General features: G+C 51.9%; 1 protein-coding gene across 3 annotated transcripts in view; it reads left to right on the forward strand.

Annotated features, from left to right (window-relative positions):
- The first annotated feature begins 491 nt into the window (after positions 1–491).
- Positions 492–24087, forward strand: part of ELF4 (E74 like ETS transcription factor 4) — a 42003-nt gene continuing 18407 nt past the window's right edge. For 2 of the 3 annotated variants that reach the window (XM_046673950.1, XM_046673952.1), the window contains exon 1: positions 760–960. The gene's annotated coding sequence lies outside the window, so the exon portion shown is untranslated. Of the gene's footprint in view, positions 673–759; positions 961–24087 lie in introns of those variants that run through there. The other variant, XM_046673951.1, reaches the window with a different exon arrangement.

Raw genomic sequence — 24087 nt, forward strand, 5'->3', positions numbered from 1 at the left:
GCTTCGCCGGGAAGGGCCCCGACAGGGAGCTGAGAGCCCCAGGACCCGCCGCGTGTGAGCAGAGTGGGGCGCGCTGGCCACGGCAGGGTCTCGAGACATGGGCTCTGCGGGGGCCCTGCTCTCGCCGTCCCCCCGGGGCGAGTGAGCCGGGAGGGGAAGGAGAGGCCGCCCGGGCCCCTGGCACGGCTCCCCCTGCCGTGCTGGCGACCGCGGCGGGCCGGGGGTGGAGGGGCGCTGTTTCCACCAAGACGCCGCGTCCCTCCCTCGCTCCCTCCCCCACCCCGCCCGCCTGCGGTCCCTCCCGTCGGTCCCTCCCTCCGGCTCTTCCCTCCCTCCCGCCCTGCCTCCTTCGCGCCCGCCCCAGCCGCCGCCTGCGGGGACGTGTGTGTCTCTAGTGCAATTTCCCCTTTCGCTCGGTTGTCTCAGTGCAGGTCTCCGCTGGCTCCCGCCCCCTCCCCTGGCGCCCCCGCCGCCCCCTCCCTCGGCCTGGCCCTCCTGGGCTCCCACCCAGCTCCCCCGCGCTCCACCCCGCCCCCCGGAGTCGTTTTATCAGGGGCGCCGCCGCCGTCTCACCTGGTATTTGCATCTCGCCCTCCAACTTGCCATTGGCGGCGCGACGTGTGGGAGAGCCCTGCGCCTCGCCCGCCCGGACCAGCCTGCCCCGGCGCCGAGGTGAGTCACGGGCGCGGGGCCGCGGGGGCAGGCGGACAGGGAGGAAAGGAGGGAGGGAAACAGGGAGGGGGACGGTGGCCCCGGCGGCCGCGGGGACCGACCGGGCGCCGCGCTCAACTTCCACTTCTCCTTTCGCCGGCGCCGAGGTCCCGGCGCCACTTAACCGGCCCGGCTTCCGAGGGGAGAAGGTGGGCTGGCCAGGCTGGGGACCCGCGTCTCGGCCCCCGGAGCGGGGAGGGGACCACGGCGACCGACCCCGGCCCGGCGACCGAGCCCACTCAGCCTCAGGTACGTCGATGGCGCCGGTTCTTCGAGCCTTCGGAGACCTCGAAAAGTTTGCCTGAGGGCGGGCTCGGGGGCGCCGGGGCTCCAGCGTGTAGGGGTTGGGGGCCCAGGGAAGGATGGGAGAGCCGCTGCGTGTCGAGTCCCGCCCTTGCCTCGCCCCACCGCGTGTGTGTTGGGGCACCCGAGCTCCTGATCCCGGGGTAGAAGCGGAATCGATTTCCCGAGTTGGGGCGGGGGCCAGTCTTCCCGCGACCCGGGACAACTGTGACAAGGCCAGTCGTGACAGCAGGCCCCCAAAAGCTCGGTGCCCGAGGGCAAGAGGTCGGGCGGGAACTGTGGTGGGGCTGCTAGATTGATCGGGCGACCCCTAGGGCTTGCTTCTATGGCCAGGCGCCTTAGGGTAACACGCACGCACGCACACACACACACACACACACACTCTCTCTCTCTCTCTCTCACACACACACACACACACACACACACACTTATGACTTGAATAAATGGATCGCCAAAATAGAGACCTCTTGGCAGGGGCCGGTGTTTCCGTGTGAGCCAGCCGCCAGCCTTCCCGCTCCCGCGTTCCCGCTCTCCCCATTTCTCCCGCCTCTCTGTTCCCTCCTCTGCTGCCGGCAAGGAGATTCAGCAGCCGCCCAGCGCGAGGTCCTTTGCCGACAGCGCCTTGCTTTTGGAGACTGCTGAGGCGGTAGCGGCTTTGTGAATTCCTGGTCGCTCCACCGCACCCTAGCTCTGCCGCCCTTTCCTCACAACTGTATGCCAGGACATGGCCTTCCTGACCAGAGTCACCTCCTGACCCCTTGGCACCTCGGCTCAGCCAAGTTCTCCCTGGCTGCCCCCGCCACCACCACACCCCAGTCATGGGATTTGATGGCCGTTTGATTCCTGCCCCTCATCCCTCTGCCCGAGATAGAGGCCTGTCTGGTCCTGCAGCTTCTTCTGGTTAATGTTTTACAGTTCATTGTGGCTAATCATTTTAATTAGCTCTTAAAGTGGGGAGGAACAGTTAACCTTGGACTTCTCGATTTTGGCCTGGTGGGGCCTCAAGTGGGAGGAGTGCTGGGGAGGTGGGGAGGTAGGAGCGGAAGTGAGGTCACCACCCCAGGGCCTGAGCCACCACTGCTGGCCTCAAACAGCTGGTGGGCACGCCCATTGGGGACTCACCCCTTGTGAGCTGACCCCTGGCCTGAATGCCCAGGTTGGAAGGGGGTGAAGGGAACAGATCTAGCTCTCCCTTTTGGGGAGACAGGACACTTTGGCACTGAAAATGCCCAGGGAACACGTATGCCTGGCAAGAATGCAAGTCCCTCCTGGAAGTCAGTTACACAGGGTTTTACCGGTTATAAGGCACTTTCTCAACCATTAATTCAGTGGCCCCAGAGCAGAAACAGCCTAGTGGGGAGCTGTCTAGAGTTAAGAGAAAGACAGCTATCCTGGTGGACCTCCTATCCTGGAGGGTGTAGGGAAAAGGCTGCCTTGCATGTGGTTGTCTCTGGGACTGGGTTCAAAGCCTGAGATGTCTTGAGGGGGGACCGTTGAGCAGGCTCCACGTTGCCACCCTCACCCAGCCTCTAGCTGTGAGCCGAAGGAGTGGCTTGTTTGCAACTATGTCTGGCATTCCTCCCACTGCTGCGCTGTTTGCTCCGTGGTTGCTCAGGAACTGGCGCCCACCCCTGGACAAGCTGGAGGCCTGACATCCACCCTGCCCCTGCCTAGTGCTAAGTGGTGGCACAGTGGCTTCTGTCTCCTCTGTCCTACATTGGGATCTAAAAATGAGGGTGCTGTGCTCTGTCATTCATGGGCCTGTTTGATAGGATGTCCAAAATGCCCCAGCCTGCAAAATTAGGGCTTTTGTCCCCGAGAGGCACAGCCAGACGCAGGCTGAGGGGATTGCTTTTCCAGGGAAATCCCTGCTCCTAAGCTTGGCCTTGGCCCTCGCCACCCTGCCCTCACCCCCGACACCCAACGTTCTCATTTTACCTCCAGTCGCTCGAGCCAGATTGTCTGGGTCTAAACCCCAGCTTTGTTATTTACTAGCTGTATGATTCCAGTCAATTCTATGCCTCAGTTTCCTCGTCTGTCAAATGAGAGTTACCTTATAATGTTGCCCTGAGGATCAAATATATCAATACACGTAAGCTGCTTATTAGAACAGTGCGTGACACATAGTAGGCGTGAACTAGCATTATGATTTTGTCTAACGCAGTGCCTAAAACTCAGATTCAAGTCGGCAAACATTTGCTGAGAGTCAGTCCCAGGACCAGGCATCAGCGAAGTGGCAGTAAGGAAAATATGGAGGTGAAGAAGACACCACTTACCTTCCAGAATTGTGTACACCTTCTGGTGCGGGCTGCGGTCGGGGTGGGGAATGTGGGAGGGGGCCAGGGAGAGTGGCTAGGTCATCTATATAAATAACCATCATTCAAAGCCAGGCTCAAATCCTAGAGCCAGTGTGAGGAGCCAGGAACCCCGGGCTTGGAGGCTTCTCCTTGCCTGGGGACCCTGGCTGGGTTCTGGTCTGGATGCCCGCCCAGGACAGAGGCCTGCCCTGGGATTTGGGTGATTGAGAGGGAAAGGGAGACCTGGTTCCTGTGTGGGCTGAGGGTGGCAAGCATTCAGTGGCGTGATTTGTTGGGTTCCAGGGCAGGATGGCATTACTTAGGGCCACCCACAAACACCCCTATAGCCCCCTGGGGTGGGGGGCCCATGCCCACTGTGCCCTCTGCACCTCCCAGAGGTCCTCTGCTGAGCTGGGAAGGGCCTTGGGCAGCCTTCTCTCCTCAGGCTGGGCCTGGCCCCAACCTGGGCTTGGTTATGTCTCCGGGATTTCTAACCTGCAAAGAGGTTTCTGGCTTCGCTGCCAATTTATTCCCTTTGCGGCTCTCAGACTGAAAACTAGTTCTGCAGGAGAGGAAGGAAACTCATCCGAGGTACCCGGAATCCCATGGGTGCTTTCCTGGGGGTCAGGGGCTTTTCTCATCAACACCAACCTGCCTGCAGATCTCTGGCCGCTGAGCCTCGTGTGGACTCTAATAGCAGCTGTGCCGCTAATGCCCTGTAGCTGGGGCCCCAGCGCTGGTTGCCAAGGAACTGCTGGTTCGGGGGCTTATGAGGGTTCTGACCTCATAGGAGCTGCTGAGTTTCAATTCAACAGACATTTATTAACACCTACTGTGTGCCCAACCTATGCTAGGCGCTGTCGGGTAGACAAGCAAAGGAGGTGGTAGGGGAGAGATGACTAAGACACTGAAACAATCAGAGGCGAGGACAAGCAGGCAGGCCAGTGGCTGGTCAGGTGCTAATTGTGCTCCTTGGAGCAGGGGCCAGAGGCGGCCGGGCTCTGAGGTCAGCAGCAGCTGGAGGAGGGGGGGAGGCTTTGTGAGGGACGCGCAGCTGAGCTAGACCTTGAAGGGGGTGGGGCGGCGCGGGGGAGATTTGGCTAGGCAGAAAAGGGAGAAAAGACGCCTTTCTCTCTCTTCCCTGGCCACAGACTGACCTTCGAAGCCTGGATAATTGTTTGGCAAATGCATGTCACATAAAAGACCAGGTCAGAGATTGTGGGTGGCTCGGTGAAAACCCCGATCTCCACTCCAGGAGACACAAAGTGGCTGGCCTAGACCGGGAGCCCAGCGTGTATTGAGAAGATACAAAGGGTGGCCAGGCTTCCCTGCCACCCAGGCTGAGGGGATTTCATTTTGATCTCCCCCCTCTACACACACACACACACACACACACACACACAGGCCCTGCACGGGGGAGAGGGGAAAAGAGAGGTAGGGGGCACCAAAAGGACAGGAAAACTGACATGCCATGGGTGTTCACAGCAGGCACCGGCTGGTTGGGTCCCACCTTTCCCTTGGGTTCTGGGATTTCTCTGGAAGCTCAGAGGTTCAGGTAGAGGACAGAGATTTTTATTTTCTCAGCCAGCTGGGAACTTAAATATCTAGATAGTCCTCTGTGTTTCTGCCCAGACCACCCAGGCCAGGGCAAGGACTAGCCATGTATTTGTTATGCTGCTACACCATGGCTGGGTGTAGAGAGGGACTTGGCCCTTTTTGGACTTAATTGGACAAAAACACCCAGACCCCCTCCCCCCCATACATCATTTTCCTCTCACGGCACTCTTGCCCTGCCCCCTCCCTAGCATATTGCAAAACCACAGGGACACACCAGAGTACCCTGACTTCTGGGCTGGGAAATTGTGTCTTAAGGTGAGTTTCTTGGCAAAGAGACCCCAGCCTACTCCCAGGGTGAGGAGGAGGGTCAGGCAACGTGGAAGGGTGTTTTATGCCTGAGGGTCTGCAAGGGAAAGTGCTGGAACATTTCTTAGACATACCAAGAAGAATCAAGAGGTTAAGCAGCTTACCCAGGTTGTACAAGCTTTGCCTTAGGTTCCCACCTTCTCGATGGACCATTTTCTTGTCCCAGTGCTGGCACTTCTGCTTCTCAGTCCACCTGCCCTTCCTGAAGCTTCCTTTCTTCCCATATAACCCAATGTCCTTCCCGAAAAGCATATTGTCTGGGGGGAGGTGGGGAACAGCACAGGCTCTCTGCATTCATATCCCAGACCTAATGCTTGCTGGCTGTGTGACTATGGTAACTGTTAGCTGTTATTTTTCCTGTGGCTATTATTATTGTTGTTGTTATCATTTCCCCCTCGCACACTCTTGACTTTGCCAGGCTCCAGGGATCAACTGCTTCTCTGGCAGTGTTGGCAGGGCACACCATACTCATTCCTAAAACCAAGAGGGAGATTTTCCAGATCTTTCTGCTAACTTCTTGTCAACTCTGCCATCACACAGGATAAGGAGGGGATGTGGAAGAAGACGTGTGTGCGTGTGTGTGTGTGTGTGTGTAATGTATAAAGTCCTTCTAAGTGGCCAGCAGTGCAGTAGTTAAGAGCGAAACTCATCTTTAATATTTTTATTAACATTGCCATCTTTCTCTCTTCACCACTTTCATCTTGAGTATCATTCGCCGCAGGAATACGTTAGTCCCAGTGAGAGAAGGCTTCATGTTCTACCCCTAGCAGTCATCAGTTTGTTGTTATTACTCTACTGAGTGTAGAGTTCTGGGAGCCGACTGGCCAAGCACTGCTCACTTTCTCCCTCCTTTTGCTAGAACAGATGATGGGTCTATTCTGGACCAATGCCCAGAGTCTTTGGGTTGGGACTGGGGCACAGCCTTTGCCCCGAAGAGTTCCCAGGGGCCTGGGGGCCATTCCCACTTCAAAGGCCCCCCCAGAAAGCAAGTTGGAGGTTCCATCTGCTATCAAATGGATTGTGTTTGCTAGAGGAGCCTGTGGCCACCCGCAGGGGCAGGAGGCCCAGGATAAACTGGACCACCCTTGGACCACCCCTGAGCCAGTTCACTCAGCCCCTTGGTCTCCACCCCTCAGGTTCGAACTGCTAGGCCTTGGGGGATGGGAGACTGGGCAATTAGTCTTAACCTCCCCTAATTCCTGATGACCTGATAATAAGGAGGTACTTAGACATAGATTTAGGAGATAATCTGTCTTTTTCCCATAATGCCCCCAGAGGATAAGAGAGACTAGTTCGGTTATTCTGATTCTGTAAGAATCCACACACAGAAAACACCTGTGTCATTAGGTGACCACTTTCTTGGCGCCATGCTGATCCTAAAAAAATAAACACAACAGGCCCAGCCCCCTGCTCTGAAGGATCTAAACCCAATTCTAGAACTGTAGTAATACACATTCCCTTAGCCCCGCAGTGGGCAGGAGCTGAAGTGCTAACCAGCCTATGGCACGTAAGGTTTGTAGATCAGGTGATGCTTATCTAGAGGAAGCTCATTCTTCTCCGGCCTCAGCTTAATTGGGGAAGGCTTCCTGGAGGTGAGAGGGTAGATGGCCTTTCAAAAGAGGAAAGAGAGCGCATTGGCTATGCTGTAGGGGCATTCCAGGCTAGGTGGGACAGTAACATTGGCAAAGAGTGAGCAAAAGATAAACAACACAAACCCATTAGAATCGGCATACTCCATAAGTCCCAAGGTTCAGAATTGTCTCAACTGGTGGCACCAAGTAATGGGTTTTCTAGGAGAGAGCATGGGTGCTCTTGCTTCTTTTATCTTTACTGCTGTTGCATAGTAATATTATCACTTAGTAAAATTACATACTAAGTGTTTGCTGCTGTTGTTACTTTATCCAATCTGGGGACCTTTTTCTTTCTCTTCACTTAACAGCTTTATTGACGTAATATTGACATACAATAGACTGCACATATTTAAAGTGTACAATTTGATAATATTTGACATATGTATATATAAGTGAAACCATCACCCCTGAAAATTGCCTTGTGCATTTTTGCGATCCCCCCCTTCTCATCCTGAGCAACCACGTCTCTGCTTTCTGTCACTATCAATTAGTATGATGCATTTTCTCTTTTTATTGAAATATATTTGACACATATCATTGTGTAAATTTAGGTGTACAACATGTTAATTTGATACATTTATATAGTCATGTGCCGCATCATGATGTTTCAGTCAATGACAGACAGCATATGCGATGGTGGTCCCGTAAGATTAGTACCATATAGCCTAGGTGTGTAGTAGGCTATTCGATCTTGGTCTGTGTAAGTACCATAGGAAGGAAGAAATTTTCCTCCACACTCCTAGGTTCTCCTGGCTGGTCTAAGCATTAAATTGACATGAGACAGATTAACAGGAGAAAAACAAACAAAACCTTAATAACATGTATACATGGGAGAAACCCAGGAAAACTGAGTAACTCACCTAAGCGGCCAAAGCCCTCACGCTAAATACCATCCTCAGCTAAAGAGAAAAGAAGCTGTTGGGGGTGGGGAGTGTCAGGGACTTCAAAGGGAAGGAAGGCAATTCCTAGGTAGGGGAAAAGGAGCAAATGTTTGGAAAACAAGTGTTTGGCCACACAGAAACAGAAGAACGCAGAAGGGAGGCCAACAAACAGGCTTTTCTAGGCTCCTCCCCGTCTACCACCTAGTTCATGTGAAGCTAAGGTGATAGCTGCTTCCTGAGACAAGTTTTTTAAATCTGAATTCTTTTAGGCAGTTAAGGGGAAGGTAAGGAGAAAAACTTTCTAAGTCTTTTGTTTCTTAAAAACAATCAGCCTAATCCTCATGTTGAAGAGAGACATTTTGAGGCGGAAAATTTTGTTCCCCTTCAGTACACTCTATGATGTTTGCACAATGACAGAATTGCCTAAGGACACATTTTTCAGAACGTATCCCCGTCGTTAAGCGACGCATGACTGTATATCATAATATGGTTTCCATTGTAGTGATAATTAGCACCTCTATCATGTTACATAATTATCCTTCTTTTTAGTGATTGGAGTAAATAGTTTCTAGTCTCTTAGCAAGTTTGATAATTATAGTACAATATTGTCGTCTATACAGGCATAACTCGGGGATATTGTGGGTTTGATTACAGACCACCGCAATATAACAAATATCACAATAAAGCAAGTCACACAAATTTTTGGTTTCCCAGTGCATGTGAAAGTTACGTTTACACTATACTATAGTCTTTTAAGTGTGCGATAGCATTACGTCTAACAAAATAATGTGTATACTGTAATTTAAAAATCCCGTATTACTAAAAAATGCTAGCCTTCATCTGAGCCATCAGTGAGTCATGATCTTTTTGCTGGTGGAGGGAGGGTCTTGTATAAAACACAATATAGCGGGGCCGGCTCCGTGGCCGAGTGGTTAAGTTCTTGCACTCCGATGCGGCGGCCCAGGGTTCGGATCCTGGGCGTGGACATGGCACCGCTCATCAGGCCATGTTGAGACAGTGTCCCACATCCCACAACTAGAAGGACATGCAACTAAGATATACAACTGTGTACGGGGGGGTTTGGGGAGATAAAGCAGGAAAAAAAAAAAGAAAAAAAACACAATATAGCTAAGTACAATCAAATCAGGTATGCCTGTGTTCACTATACTGTGCCTTAGAGCTCTAGGGCTTATTTACAACTCATTGTAATAGTTTGCGTTTTCTAGAATTTTATATAAATGGAATCATATAGCCTGTACTCTCTTTTTGTATGGCTTCTTTCCTTCAGCATATTTATTTTAAGATTCATCGTTATATAAATCAGTATTTCATTCCTTTTTGTTGCTAAGTAGCCTTCCATTGTATGGATATACCATACATTTTTTATCTATCCATCAGTTGGTGGACATTTGGTGGGTTTTTTTTTTCCCGGTTTTTGGCTCTTACAAACAAAGCTGCTATGAACATCTGTGTACAGATCTTTCTATGGCTATACACGTCCTTTTCTCTTGGTTAAATACCTAGGAGTAGAATGGCTACATCACCCAGCATTTGTAAGTTCAACTTTTTAAGAAACTGTTAAACTGTTTTCTAATGTGGTTACACCATTTTATATTCCCACCAGCAGTGTATGAGAGTTCCACTTGCTCCACATCCTCACCAACACTTGGTATGGGCAGTCTTTTTAATTTTAGTCATCCTAATAGGTATGCAGCAATATCTCACTGTGGTTTTAATTTGTATTTCTCTGACTGATGGTGTTGAACAGCTTTTCATGTACTTTTTTTTGAAGATTTTATTTTTCCTTTTTCTCCCCAAAGCCCCCAGTACATAGTTGTATATATTTTAGTTGTGGGTCCTTCTAGTTGTGGTACGTGGGGCGCCACCTCAGCATGGCCTGATGAGCGGTGCCATGTCCCTGCCCAGGGTTTGAACTGGTGAAACCCTGGGCCACAGAAGCAGAGCGTGCAAACTTAACCACTCGGCCATGGGGGCGGCGCCTCATACTTTTTTGTCACCCATATATCTTCTTTGGTGAGATGTCTGTTCAAATCTTTGGCATTTTTAAATTGACTTGTTTGTTTTCTTGTAGTTGAGTTTTCATAGTTCTTTATCTATTCTGGACACAAGACCTTTATCAGACACATGCTTTGCAAAGATTTTCTCTGAGTCTGTGGCCTGTCTTTTCGTTCTCTTTACAGTGTCTCTTGAAGAGAAGTTTTTAATTTCACTGAAGTCCAACTACTCAGTTGTTACGTTTATAGATCACGCTTTTAGTGTTGTATCTAAGACCTCTTTGCCTAGCCCTAGGCCACGAATATTTTCTCTTATGTTCTCTTTTAGAAGTTTTGTAGTTTTAGGTTGTACATTTTGGTCTTTGATCCACTTCAAGTTAACTTTTTCTGTATGGTGAGAGGTATGAATACAAATTCATTTTTTATCTTTTTACATATGGATAGCCAATTATTCCAGCACCATTTGTTGAAAAAGCTATCATTAGTTTACTGCAGTTGTCCTTCTATCTGTGGACTTATTTCTGGACTCTATATTCAGTTCCATTGATTACTCTATTTGTTTATCTTTATGCCAATACCAATACCAATTGTTTTGATTACTGTGGCTTTATAACAATTCTTGAAATCATGTAGTGTTAGCGCTCCAATTTTGTTCTTTTGCTATTTTCCTATTTTAAGTCCTTTGCAATTCCATATGAATTTTAGAATCAGATTGTCAATATTGTTTTATTTTAATATTCGAATTTATCCTGTTTACATTAATTGTCATAACAGATGTGTTTGGCTGTGCTTTTGTGATCTTATTTTATCATCATGGATGACCTTGATGTTACTGTCATTTTAGAAGATGCTTAATCTTTTCATCGATATTCTTCAGCCAAAGAGTTCCTTAACTTTACTATGCATTTGCAAAACAGGACTATTTATTATTTGCTCTTCATTTATAACGCATTTTTGGTGCCTAGGTCCATGACTATCTGCTCCATACATCATTTTATAGATGCCAATCATATCCCTTTTCAACCTTGCCTGTCTAGACAAAAAAAGGTCTTTTAAAAAAAAGCTTGTCCTCATATAGTTATCCTCATTGTCCTCAGTACAACCCATTCTCTTGAATAATTTTAGCTCTTAGAACTGATCCAGCATCATGAAGTCTTTACCAAGGGTCCAGTGATCAGACCAGCACCCGATATTCCTGGGGTGGAAAGACTGTGGTTTTTATACAAAGAGAGAATGCTTTGATGATGGCCTGATTGATCATCAGCCGCCTTCTTGATGCTGCTTGGAATAAATGACTCTAGCTTGTATGTGTTTCCCCTAACGGAGGCTTGGAGCAAGAGAGGACAAGTACTGTTTGAGCCTGGAGACCTTTGCCCCCTAACACTATCGCTATCCTCACCCCTAGACTGTAGCCCTCAGATCCATTAGGCCCCAGGGTCTCTTTTCTCGAGATCTCACTCGGGCTGAGAATTTACGTGGACTTAATTCATGAATGTCCAGACCTGTGTTAGAGTCAGGAGAAGATGAAATAGGCCTTGATCTCCTGGATTTTACTGCCTGTTGGGGAAACAAGACATACACATGAAATAATTAAAGAGCAATTCAAGACTGTGTGGGATTAAGAGATCTTGTGGTCGAATTTAAGAGCTACGGGTGTTTAAAGAAGAGGGCTCCATATAGACTCTAGTTATCAGAGTGTAACCAGCTCCGTGGGTTTGGGGAACTTCGTTGGGACCTTGCTGGATGGGCATTATTTGATTAACCAAAACAGAGCAGTAAGGGCACGGCAGGCCTGAGAAACTCCGTGAATGAGCCTGGAATGTTCCCTCAGGGGACCATGAGGAGACCACTGGGCTTGAAGCCCAGGCTTGAGTTGAGAAATCATGGGAAACAAGGCTCAGTAGGTAGGGTGGGGTCAGACTGCGAAGGACCTTTGGAAACCAAGCAGATGAGTTTGGACTGTAAAGCTCTGCTGAGTATGGCTGGTGTACCCACAGCCATAGATCTAAATGTGTGCCCTGGAGTAGGAGTTGGCGCTGGCTCAAAGGATGAGGGAGGAGCTAGGCAGAGGCAGGGCCATGACTGGAACTTAATCTTCCTCACGCCCAGTCAAGTGGGCTTTCTGCTGCACCAGGCCTAGTTGTTAGCTTTTCAAAAGCTTTGACATCCACTCCATGCAGCTTCCTAACAGAGACGACAGGAATCAGGAGTAGATGGTGAAGGCCAGCTTGCTCCATGGCTAATAGTGTGAGGGGAGGGAGAAACACCCCTTGGCTCACCTGCCCACTGGTTTGCCCCACTATTGCCCTGGAGCTGCTGCTTAGGTTAAAGCGGAGCTCCAGATGGCCTTTTAAAATGAAAATGTGTTAAGGAGAGGGGTGACACATTAACCCAATCTCACCCATTAACATTTTAACACCAAATAGTTTACGATTTTTCTGAGTGGTGGGGAAGTCATTCCTGGGGAGATGGCATGGTGGCCTTCAGAGCTCTGACTGCTACTAGGGTCAGTAAGCTTGTGAGGAGCTCTGGGGAGCATGAGATCTATAGTGGAGAGGAGGGCAGGAGGCCCGAGGCGGCGAGAGCCGCGTGACACAGCATGCCTGTGGTTACATAGCCCATTAATGGCAAAATTGCCCGAGCAGAGTTTTTCCAAACTTTCCCACCCAAGCGCCCCAAACTATTGAACTACATCCTAGAGACTTAGAAGGATACAGTCTCATAAAATTTCTTTGAAGTCTGGCATTTTATCTTAAATGTAAATGTTGCAATCTACTGCCTAAATATATTTTCATTGATTTATCCGTGAACAAAATGGAAGTCCCTGGAAGATGAGCTGGGTTTGGACTGTGGCTTTGATTTCTGCTCTGAGGCTTGGTCAGCTTTAGCAAGCAGGCCCTGTCACTGTGGGACCTGCCTATGGACAGGTCAGAACTTGAACTTTCAGGATCTTAGCCCAAGGTGCTGGAAGGGAAATCCATCACCTGCAGCTTATTCATTTGCCTGCTGTCCCCACCCCATCCCCCTCCTTGAATCAAACTCATTCGATGGAAAAATCTAAGTGCTTTGTTCTGGGGGAAAGTTGTTGGACTTGCTCAGTGGTTAGCTCTGGCTTCGTCCCAGCCTTTGGGTGGGTGAGCAGATCCCAGGGTAGGATGGAGACAGCGTGACACCCATGAGGCTCTGAAGTCTGGGCATGGTCACCAGCATGGAATCTCCACAGATTCCCCAGCCTTCCCTCCTCCACCACACTCGGCCTGAAGCCCCTCATTCCACCCCACCTTTAGCTTGGAGTGTTTACCGTACTCCTCAGTTAAAAAAAAAACCCCGCCTGTACTCTAAGAGCCTTCCAGCCTTGTGCTGACCCCGCTCATCTCTTGGTGGCTGAGAACAGAAGAGCCATCAAGGCGCTCCAGGCCAAAGTTAGCCTCCTCAGCAGCCCAAGCGCCTCATTCCTGTCCCCATAGCTTGCAGATGGAGACGATGACAATATAGAAAGAGGGCATGCCCTCCCCCAGCTTGGGCAAGGTGGGTAGAGCACTATGAATATTCAGGCCGCAAGCCTTCATCCACACCCCCAGCCTGCCAGGGGTGCGAGGGGGCACAGACTGTGAGTGAGTGCCTGTAGTGACGAAACCACAGAGGTAGGGCCCTGGGCAGGCTGTCTGGGCTGGGCAGGGCGGGGCAGCCGGCTGGGTGAGGCCCAGATTCCCCAGGCTGATAAGGCAGCCTGTAAACACCCAGCAAGGGGAGGGGGGCAGAGGGCAGGCGACCAGATGGCAGGAGAAGGGGGGAACCGGAGCCCAGGCCTAGCTGCAGGAAGTGGGGCTTGATGTGGAAACATCCTGTCCAGCGGGGGCTAGACGGGTGGCCATCAGCGATCGCTCCCTCCACCATGGAGGCAAGCTCAGCACAAGGTGGGGCTGCCCGGGCGCCAGGCCAAGAACTTCGTTCCTGACATCTCCAAAGAACATGATCAATGGGTCTCTATTATGGGTTATTGTACCACCTAACGCTGCCGGCGGGGAAATCAGGACCATGCTACCCCCCATGGAGAAACTCAGCAGTGGAATTGCCTGAGAGAATTTGACTCTCCAGGGAAAGTCCTGGTCATCACTATCAATGAGAAGCATCGATTGGAACACCCCATTGTGTCCAAGGCATTCTGCGGCACTCCAAGACGAACCACATATCTGACATGCCATTGTCTTCCATCTTGCAGTGCTTTATAATTAAAACCTCAGAGCGTCAGAGCTGGGGGAGCCTTTCCCAAGGGATCACCAAACTCATCCACTTCACTTTACATATAGGGACATGGGGAGGCAGAGAGGGGAAGGAACTTGGCCATGCTCATGGCAGACCTAAATTCAAGCCCCTGTCTAGAGGATTTTCCACTGCCCACCCTTCTGCTTTATGTCCAGCCGCCACCCCTCATGCACAGGCCTGGCCATGCTCGTACGCTCGCTGAGCCTCAGCAGTCAGCCTTGCTTAGGGTTATGGGGAGGCTGATAGGAGGAAGGAGCCTCAGAGTCATAAATCAGAACACCTGGAGTCCAGCCTGAGCTGCTCCATCGTGTGGCCTGGAGTGACCTGCTGCCCCTCTCTGGGCCTTGTATTTAGGAAAAAAAAAAAAAACAGATTTATTAGATATAGTTCAATAGCATACAATTCACCCAGTTAAAGTGTACAATTCAGTAGCTTGTAGTATTTCACCGAGTTGTATCTCCATCACCATAATCCATTTCAGAATGTTTTCATCACTCCATAAAGAAACTCTGTATCTGTTAGCAGTTACTCCTCATTTCCCCCCAATCTCTGGGCGTCAGTTTTGAAGAGACATTTGCCGTGGAAGTGTTTTGGGGGAAAAAAAAACCCAGCAATATTGTTTAGGCAGATGGGCTAACCCAGCTTACCGGGGGCTTAGATATGAAGAGACACTACCACAGAGAAGAATAGGGTGGGCCCAGTGATAAGCCCCTGGCCATGGGCCTGGCACCTATGAGGCACTCAAGACTGACTTTCCATAAATATTTGAATAAACATGTGAACCAACACCCTGAGATAAGAACCCAGACTTACCTTATGTGTAAGCTGAGAGCAAGTGTATATTTATGAGGCAGGGACCATGCCATGACCACTCTAGGTCTGGAGCCAGGAACTCTCTGGAAACAGTAGGCCCCTGAGGTACAGAAATAGAGTCAGCCTCCTTTATCAACAGAACTGGAAGCTGCCTATTCCACAATACCCTTCCTCCACAGTGGCCACAGGGGTTCAACTTGTCACCATTTTGGTGCAAAATTGGCCCAGGAAGTTAGGATTTGCTTATCAGACCGAGCTTTGGTTGAGATCGAGGCCCTGAGGGGGGTGGGACGCAGGCCTGGGAAGCTTCTGAGCCTTCAAAGTTGGGTGACGTGAACCAGCCCCAAGCTAGGAATCTGAGCAGATGGTCACCAGCATGGACTTTGAGCCCTAGGGCACACAGGCCTGGATTTGAGTTCTGCCTCCATTCTGGATAGGCAGTGTGACCTTAGTCATGTTACCTCATCTTTTCGGAGCCTGTCTCCTGCTGTCTTTAAAATGGAAGTATTAAAACAGAATTATTACCAAAAGAGATTTCATTGAAAACAGAGTTCAAAGAGCGTAGTAGTTGGAAATAAACCCAGATTCAAACCCCAGCTCTGCCACTGACTAGCTACTTTGTAGGTATGTTGTAAAAATTAAAGGAGATAGTCTACATGAAGTGCCTTGGCACGACACCAGCCCCACAGCTTGTACCCAATAAATGTAAATCCCTGCCACCTTCCCTATCCTCCACTCTGTCACCCTGTAATTTTTACTGTTTGGCCCCCTTCCCCAGAAGCAGAGGGAACAAATTGAAGTGATATCAGAGGGCGCAAAAGAAAATCTTGTCCACATTTAAACAAGTACCCACACCCCTCTGCCCCTCCCACACCAGGCCCATGGCCGAGGCCACAGTGGCCACACCCACCATCTTGGGCCCAGTGCTAGCTCAGATCAGTGCCAACCCTGCGAGCGCTTGCCCCGAGCTGGCACCGATCTCCAGCGCTTCCACCCCCTCCGCCCAGTGTAGATGTGCTTTCCAAACACGTGCCACCAGCTTTGAGTCGGGCTTGTAACCAACCCCTGGCCCTGAGTTTGCACTGCAGATGTAGGGAGGGGCTGGCAGGAGCCCAGGTGCATATCCAGATGTTGTGTCTGAGGCTTCCTTGGCGTCCCCCATACCAGCTGTGAAGCAGCATTTACTCCAACTCGCAGGGGTGGAGAAGCAGGCTTGTGTGGAGCAGGCACTCCCCTCAGGGGCAATGGGGCCGTATCACTGGGGCACTGGGTCCCATTTGCCCTGGGGAGCATGGAGGGAGAGGGGAGAGGGAAAAGCGGGACTCTGCCCTCTTAACAGGAGGCCTGGCTGGGCAGCGCTCTTGGCCAAAGGCGCAAGAGGATGACCTCTCAGAGCCAAGAGAGGTATCAGCCATCTTCCTGTCCATTCTTTGTTGGTCCACCCAGAACCATCATTTCTAGGGGTCCCCTTAGTCTTTCCCACTGCTACTTGAACCTCACAGAACAGTATTACCACAGGGGAACCAAGGTGATTATGGCTATCCACTACTAGGCCCGCATCCCAGGCATCAAGGCTTCTAGAATCATCATCATGTACTTCTAACCAGTCCTCGGGAGGACTGGCAACTGGGCAGAGGTCCAGGGTCTCCGGCTACTACTGCTCCTCTGACCTGTTGCCTTGAGTGGGGTCAGAGCTGGCAGAGCTGGTCACCCGCCTGCAGGATCCCTCAACAGGCACTCAGCCCCACTGCTAGGAGCCCCACCTTGCAAGGGTGACCGAGAGGTATTTACAAGTGGAAGTCACCACACCAAATCAGCAGTGGCTATGGAATGTGATAGCTTCCTGTTCCATCACCCAGAAATGTCACCACCCTTGACCCACATGTAATACAATACTTTGCTCTCCATTGTTGTCTCTGTCCATTGGTGCTACAGACAAAACTATGCAAAATTATGAAGTGGCATTGATTTCAGTGTCACCTGCCCCTCTGAATTAACCTCCACTGTCAGCCTGCCTTCCCCAGGCTCTCTTGCTTCAACCCGTCCCCCCATCTGAAGCCACCCAGGGTGGGTCCTCAGCCCAGGTGAACTTTTATTCAGTCCTCTAAGGCCAGGTTCACTCTGCCCCTGCAAGGTGATAGCTAGGTAAGGTGATGAACTCACTTCTACTCATCTGCTAACAGGAGAGGGTTTGTGTAGAGAGTCCTAACTCCCTCCCAGGTCCCCACTCCCCCAGCCCAACCTGCTGGCAGAGGAGGGGGCCGGGCGTCCCCTTGTGTAGACAGCTGTCTCCTGAGCCTTCCTATGAGAGATCCTCCCCACTCACCCGCAGGGCCCCTCCCTTCTCTGCACTCTCTGACCTGTGTGGGGCAGGGGCGGGGCTGGGAGGGCCAGCAGGCCCTGAAGGGGAAACTGCTGAAACCCCTGGGACAGGAAGTGGCAGAGAGGGGCTGTTTCCTCTGGCAGAGCAGGGGTGTGGTGAGAGCTGGCCCTGTCTCCTGCTTGACTGCCTGTCTGCTGTGGGCCCTGGGAGGCTGGGGAGAGCTGAGAGCCCTTCTTTCTCTGCCTCCACCTCCACAAAAAATGGAGGCTCCTGGCTCACCAGATGGGGAGGGCTCTCTCAGAGGAGGCCGTCTTCATTTTGCAGGGAGAGGAACTCAGAGAGAAGGGCAGACAGGTCAGCAGAAGGAAAGGGGGGCAGGGCAGGTGAGTATGGAGTGAGGGGGCCCACAGTGGCAGCGGAAAACCACAGCTGGGCAGGTGAACCTTCTGTAAGCTCTTGTTCGGAGAAAAAAGGATCAGTACTGTGCCTCCTCACAGCTGTGCGAGCTGGAAATACGACAGATCGACAGATCGCTGACCTTCTAAATCAGAGGGCTAGAAAGGGCCTTAGGCCATCCAGCCCAACCCTCTCATTGTGCAGCTGAGGAAACTGAGGCCCACAGAGCAGAAGCGACTTGCTGAAGGTCACACATCATGGGCAGAGCCAAGGCCAGGACATTTTTTCTGATGAAAATCTGCTGACTTTGTAGTCGGTGTTCCACACCTCCCTCCAGGCACCTCCAAGTGCTCTGTGGCATTCTTCTCAGAGGTGCGCTTGATGACTGCATGCACGCTGAAGGGGAGTGAAGCCTTTAGTCCAGGAGTCAGCAAACTTTTCCCGCAAAGGGCCAGACAGCAAATATTTTAGGCTTTGCCGCCCATATGAACTCTGCCACCCAGCTCACCTTACAGTGCAAAAGCCGCCACGGACAATACATAAGCGTATTGGATAAGGGTAACTGGGTTCCAATAAAACTTTATTTGTGGCCACTGAAATTTGAACTTTGTGGGATTCTCATGTGGCACGAGATAGTATTCCTCTTTTGATTTTTTCTCAATCATTTAAAAAGGTAAAACCCATTCTTAGCTCACAGGCTGTACGACAACAGACGGGGGGCTGAATTTGGCACATGGCAATCGTTTGCGGACCCCTGCTTTAGTCTAAGAAGGCAGGCTGAGGTGTGAGGAGGAGGAGAGAACATACCAGGTGGGGGGAAGCAGGTAAGGCTTTGAAAAGGAAGTGACATTTGCTTCAGATCTGGAACGCCATGTGGGAATTGGAGCTGAAGAAATTGGGAAAGGGCATATCAGGCCTAAGGGACAGTGTGAACAAAGGGACGGAGGTGGGGAAGTCGCTGCGAAAGTTAAATGTGTTCTGCACATGTGTGGCCTCATTGTTATTTGCCAGCCCTGGGTCTTTGGCTGCTGTCGGTCTTCACCAGAGGAAAGGGTCGGCTTTGTTGAGGATGCCGAAAGACAATGAGGAGGGGAGGAAGAAAGATCACCTGGGAATCACAGTGGCTAGCTGTGTGACCTTGAGCAAGTCACTTCTCCTCCCTTGGGAACTTGGCGTCTGCAGTTGGATGACAGGAGGGACAGATTCGATGATCGTTCAGCTCCCTTTCAACTTAGATATCCTGGGATTCTGAGTCAAGGAAGGGCTTTCAGCAGTGTGGTGAGGGGGGGAAGGAGGGACCCCGGGAGCTCATGGCGACATCTGAGCTGAAGCTGCCCTCCCTGGCTGCCTGTGGCCGGATAGGCTGTCTTTCCACGTCATCCTTTCTTGCACCCTCTCCTCTGTGCAGGGAACACTGCAACACCCTTTGCTTTTTCTGGCCTGGGAAGTGACCAGTGGTGGAAGGGAGCATTTGGAAGAGGCACCCAGTGCCAAGCAGGCAGCGAACCCAGTGCAGCCCCTTCCACCTGGGGAAGTCCCAGATCTGAGCAAGGAGCCTCGGATCAGTTTCTAGGACACGAGCTGGCAGGGGCTTTGACAAAGAACACTGTCCTTTCAATAAAAGTTATCTGACTTAATATCCTGTTGGTGCCGAGTCACAGATTACCCCAGCTTCTAAAAAACCCACTAATGAATTTAATTAGTCTCTGGTCAGTGTTTCTGTTCCCTCCTTCCCCCGCCCCCCCATGAAAGCATCAGGTCTTCCTGTCGGGGGTGTGGTGTGTGCCATTTGAAGCCACCTTTCATTCAGCACACTCAACTTTCCGCCACAGTATTGTATCCGGATTGCCAGCCTCACCAGGCCAGGCCTGCTCCTTTGGCCACTGAAGGCCTGTTGAGGCCCTCCTGCCGGGTGTGTGTGTGAGTTTAGCAAAATGACTCTCTGGGACCTCTTTTTTCCATCATTAATCCTGAATTTTTCAAGGTAATCCCAACTTCAGAATGTCCAAGCTGAACTCACCTTCTTGCCGTATTTCCTGCCCCAATCACTCCATATCTTTTAACATTCCTACAGCAAGAACAGCCTATGCCTTCTGGGGTCTCCACAACCACCTTATTACCCCATGCTCAGTCATTTTATTCCTTCAGGGTGGCTCTGCGATTGGCCTCCCAGGTTCCAGCTGCCCTGCCTGGATTCCTCCATCCCCTCCACTCATACTCCCTGCCCAAACCCATCTTCCCTAAGAGCTGCTTGCTTTTTGCCCCTCCCTTGCTCAAGAATCTATAGTAACTCCCAGTTGCTTTCCATGGTAAGTTCAAATTCCACTGTCTGGTCAATCTAGGGCCTATGCGCTTATCCAGCTGATTTCCCTGATGCCCCAGCCAGCCCCCAGCTCCCGCCCCAGTCAAGCTGGTTTCCTTTCTCTACCATAAGTTCCATGGTTGTTGGTTATGTACCCCCCCCCAGCCTTCATTTCACCCCACCATCTCCATTTCCCTTTCTTCCTGTCCATCTAGGTAAAGATATGCTGAGTACTTAATGAGCGACCGTGGTCAAAAAGACACAAATTAGACCAGGAAATTGAAAAACACGTTTGGGATATAACAGACAGTTTCCATCTACATTAACTCGCTGGCCTTTCACGGCAACCACTTGAGCTAGGGAAGGGAAGGTGTCCCCATTTCACAGGGGAGGAAAGTGACCTGGCTAAAACCCCAAGGCAAAGCTGGATCTTCTCCCTGGGAGGCCCATGCCCTTCAGCCTGCAGGGACTTTGGGGGGCCTCTGCTAGGCTGCAGCTAGCAGCCCAGGGTTCAGTAGTTGCCCTAGGGGGGCTTTGCCCCCTTTCCTGCACAGCGTTCTCCCCAGTCATTGGCTTGGCCTTCACTTCCAGAAGAGCTTAACACCCCTCTGCCTCCTCCTGGTCCCTGGAGCATTAGAGACAAGGATGTGGTGGCCACAGGCTCCTCCAGGGGCTGCCCTTTTGGCTTTCTCAGTCAAGGCCTCTGGGAGTCAGGGCAGCTGGGGAAATAGGTTCCCTTTGTCAGTAACCTCACCCCCCCCCCACTCCTCCTCCCCTGTCGGGGCTTCTGTAGTGCTCTTCTTGCCACATAACCACAACCCAAAGGGCTGGGGCGGGGTGAAGGTGGCGAGGACAAGGGACTGGGAGCACTCCTCCAACCGCAGCAGACTGCCCCTCCCCAACCCAGGCAAGGAGTCAGCCCCTTCCAAGCCAACAACTGGAAGCTTCCAGCCCCACCCTGTCTATGTTCCAGAGCCAATGGGGGGCATCTGGGGGCTAAATGGGGCCCCCAGTCCCCCTTGCTCTCTGGGAGGTCACCTGAAACTCATCATCTGGATGAGTGCTTTTTAATTTTCAGAGTGCTTTCCCACCACCATCCTCATTCACCCGAGACTCCCTGGTGAGCATTTGCTAAGCCTGGATTACCCTCAGCCCTCACCCACCTTAAGCGTGATAGAAACCACAACCCAGAGAGATGGCTGACTTTTCCAGGGTCACACATCTTGTTGGGATGCAGCCACGAGAGGGCTTCCCTCCTCCTCCCTGCAGGCCTCCTGGAGAGAGAGGAGCCATCTCTCTGCTTGTGGCCCACCACCTCCTACAGCCCTAACCGCCCCTCCACCAGGACAGCTAGGGCCTGCGAAGGTAGGGGAAAGACTGGAGCTGAGAAAGGGCAGGGGGAGTTGGAGCAGAGCTCGGGGCCAGCCTCACCATCGGAGTCGTGACAAGCCCCACGCTGGAATCAGGCAGTGACCGAGGGCCAAGGAACGAAACTAGGTTTCTTGTAAATAAGCACAGAGAAACCCCAACCAACAGAGCTTGCAAAACTTTTATTTTTTTCCCCTCCCTCTTCCTGATTTCATCTCAAATGGAGGGGGTGGTGGAAAGAAAGGAATAGAGGAGAAGGAGCTGACAAAATAGCTGTGGCCAGGGCCCTTTCGCTGGGCATTCGCTCAAGGAGGAGGGTTCAGCTCGCCGACTGGAGTCAACGTTGTGGGCAGTCCCATGGATGGGTTACTTCTGCTCCGTCCATGGCTACAGATTGGACCCCTGACTCTGGCCCTCTGTCTCTTAAATACACGCCACTGGTCACGTGCTGCATGCAAATTTGCTGCTGGATGACTATTAGCCGGAGGAGGGGCTGTTTCTAAGTAGAGGGTACAGCTGTTCCTGGGGTAGTTTCCATTTTGTTTGTGGTTGTGGGGGAGGGGTGTTGAGGGAGTGGGAAATGGCATGAAGGAAATTGTCACTTCCTTTCCAGAGAATTCCAGAAAGGTTTCATGGAGGATGGGGTATTTCAGGAGTGAGAGCTGGCTCTGAGGGGACAAGGAACTGGAGAAGGAGAACTCTGCTTTGGGGCCTGGCTGACCATCTGGCCCCCATGTTTCCTGGCGTGTGTGAAAATGCCACGGGTGTTGCTAGCAATTCTGTGAGAAGCATTGGCTCAGCCGGACGGGTGCGGATTTAAACTCGCTCCACGGAGGCTGTGGACGTGGCTTTCGCATAGGGGCTGTTTCCGGTAGAGGAGGCCCAGATGGGTCGGTGCTGGACACCGCTTGACGTGTTCCAGTGACAGCCCCAGAAATGGTCTGTACGTCTGAAGGGGGCCCAGCTGTGGTGACGCAGGAACAGCCCAAACCACTTCTATTTTGCTATTTTGGTTTTGAAATGCAGTCAGAACCACAGAGAGCTAGAGGTGTGCATTTGCAGGCCGGGGATGCAGGCGGCCTCGCTTGCTCACTCCCTCCTGTGGCACACACACGCTCACACACAGTGTCCGGGGCCATATGCTCGCACAGAAACTTTGCTTTCAGCCCAAGTAGGACAGGCCCTGGGAGCCAGGGATCCTGCCGTGGCCTCAAAGGGAGTGAAGGGAGCAGCTCTTGCCACCCTGGGAGCGGACTTTGACTGGAGCCAGCTGTGAGCTGTGCAGTGATGGCGTGGGGTGAGGAGTTCACCCCCGGTTACTAAGGGGTCCCTGGCATCTTAATTCCGTGAGCCAAATGTCTGTGTGTAGCCCCTTAGCCCCCCACTCAGCGGTGAGGCAGTGCCCAGGGCTCTAGGCCACTAAAGCTGTGTCCCAGTGCGTCTGTAAGGACGCCAGGGAGGGGAGCCCCTGCTGGGGGCCTCTCCAGCCTCCAGCAGGGCGGGCCTTCTGTGGTGGTGGCTTCTTTGGTTTCAGGTTCCTGGGAGAGGGTGGTTATTTTGAGGGACTTGGGGGGGGGGGGCTGGTTCACTCCTCTGCCGGGGAGAGTGAACATGCAAATATGCCTCTCCCCGCCTCTCACTTTCAAATCCTCAAACATCTGAAGGGGGACGGGCAAAACTTTCTGGACTGGAAGGTTCCATGAAGGGGGGAAGGGGAGAGTTTTTTTAGCCTTGGCCAAGAGGGTAGGACAGCTTCTTCCTCCCCGACACCCCTTCACCCCTTCACCTTCAGGCTCGAGCTCCTGAAGAGTGAGACAGCAGGAGCAGCCTTGGGTGCTGAGTGCAGCTCCCAGTCCTGGGCCAGCGGAACCTGCACCACCCAAGTCCTGAGTTCAGATACTTAGACGTGTGGACACTTAAAGGATGCAATTGGATTGGTCCCTTTCTTTTATTTCAAACCTCTCCTCTTTGCGTGATGGCCGGGGGTTCCATCGATACAGTGCAGTGCTGCCTCCCTAGGAGAGCGGCCCTGGGCGGTTCACCCCAAGGACCCATGGGCCACATACATAGTGTTCTGCTGGCACTCTCTTCCTGGGAAGCACAGGACTTTCAATTTTCAGGGGGACAGTGATGGCAGCCCCTTCGCCAGCAGGACCCTGTGCCCCGCCCCAGTCCACCTCACTGCAGCCTCTTCCAGGAGCATTAGCTCGGGTTTGTCCTCACACAGGCAGGCCTGGAGGAGGAGGAACCAGTGACTGAGCTTGTGGCTTTGCTGGCCTGACCAGGGCAGCCCTTTGACACACAGAGGCTCTCACGCACGTCCCCACACTTGGGACACGGGCACGCCCTGCACACGTGTATATCTACGGTGTTTGCACACCCACACCAAACTCCCATTGTAAATTACGAGGCAAAAACATACAGATGTAACACTCATGGAGTGCACACATTTCTCTCACTGTCGTATAAGCCAGAGTACATGACACCCACCTCACACCCAGTGGATATGCATGGATATACTTATTGCCCAGAAAACACAACTCACTGGTACTGACTGACCGGTACCATTCCATTCATTCATTCATTCATTCATGCGTTTATTCTGCAAACACAAATTGTCTGCTAGTGCCAAGCAGGGTGAAAGATGCTAAAGTTCCATCGATGACCAACTCAGTCGTCCCTGCCCTCAAGGAAGCCACTGTCTACTGGGGGAGGTAGCAAGGTGCGCTGGAGTTCCCCAGGCACAGAGCACTGGCAGTGAACTCGAAGACATGAAATACTGATCTGGGAAGAGAAGCCAGAGATGAGCAAACCTGGAGGGAAGGGCCATGGCGGAACGACCTTGAGGGGGGAGAGGG

The sequence above is a fragment of the Equus quagga genome, chromosome 10 (assembly GCF_021613505.1).
Source record: "Equus quagga isolate Etosha38 chromosome 10, UCLA_HA_Equagga_1.0, whole genome shotgun sequence".
In the NCBI taxonomy this organism is placed as follows: domain Eukaryota; kingdom Metazoa; phylum Chordata; class Mammalia; order Perissodactyla; family Equidae; genus Equus; species Equus quagga.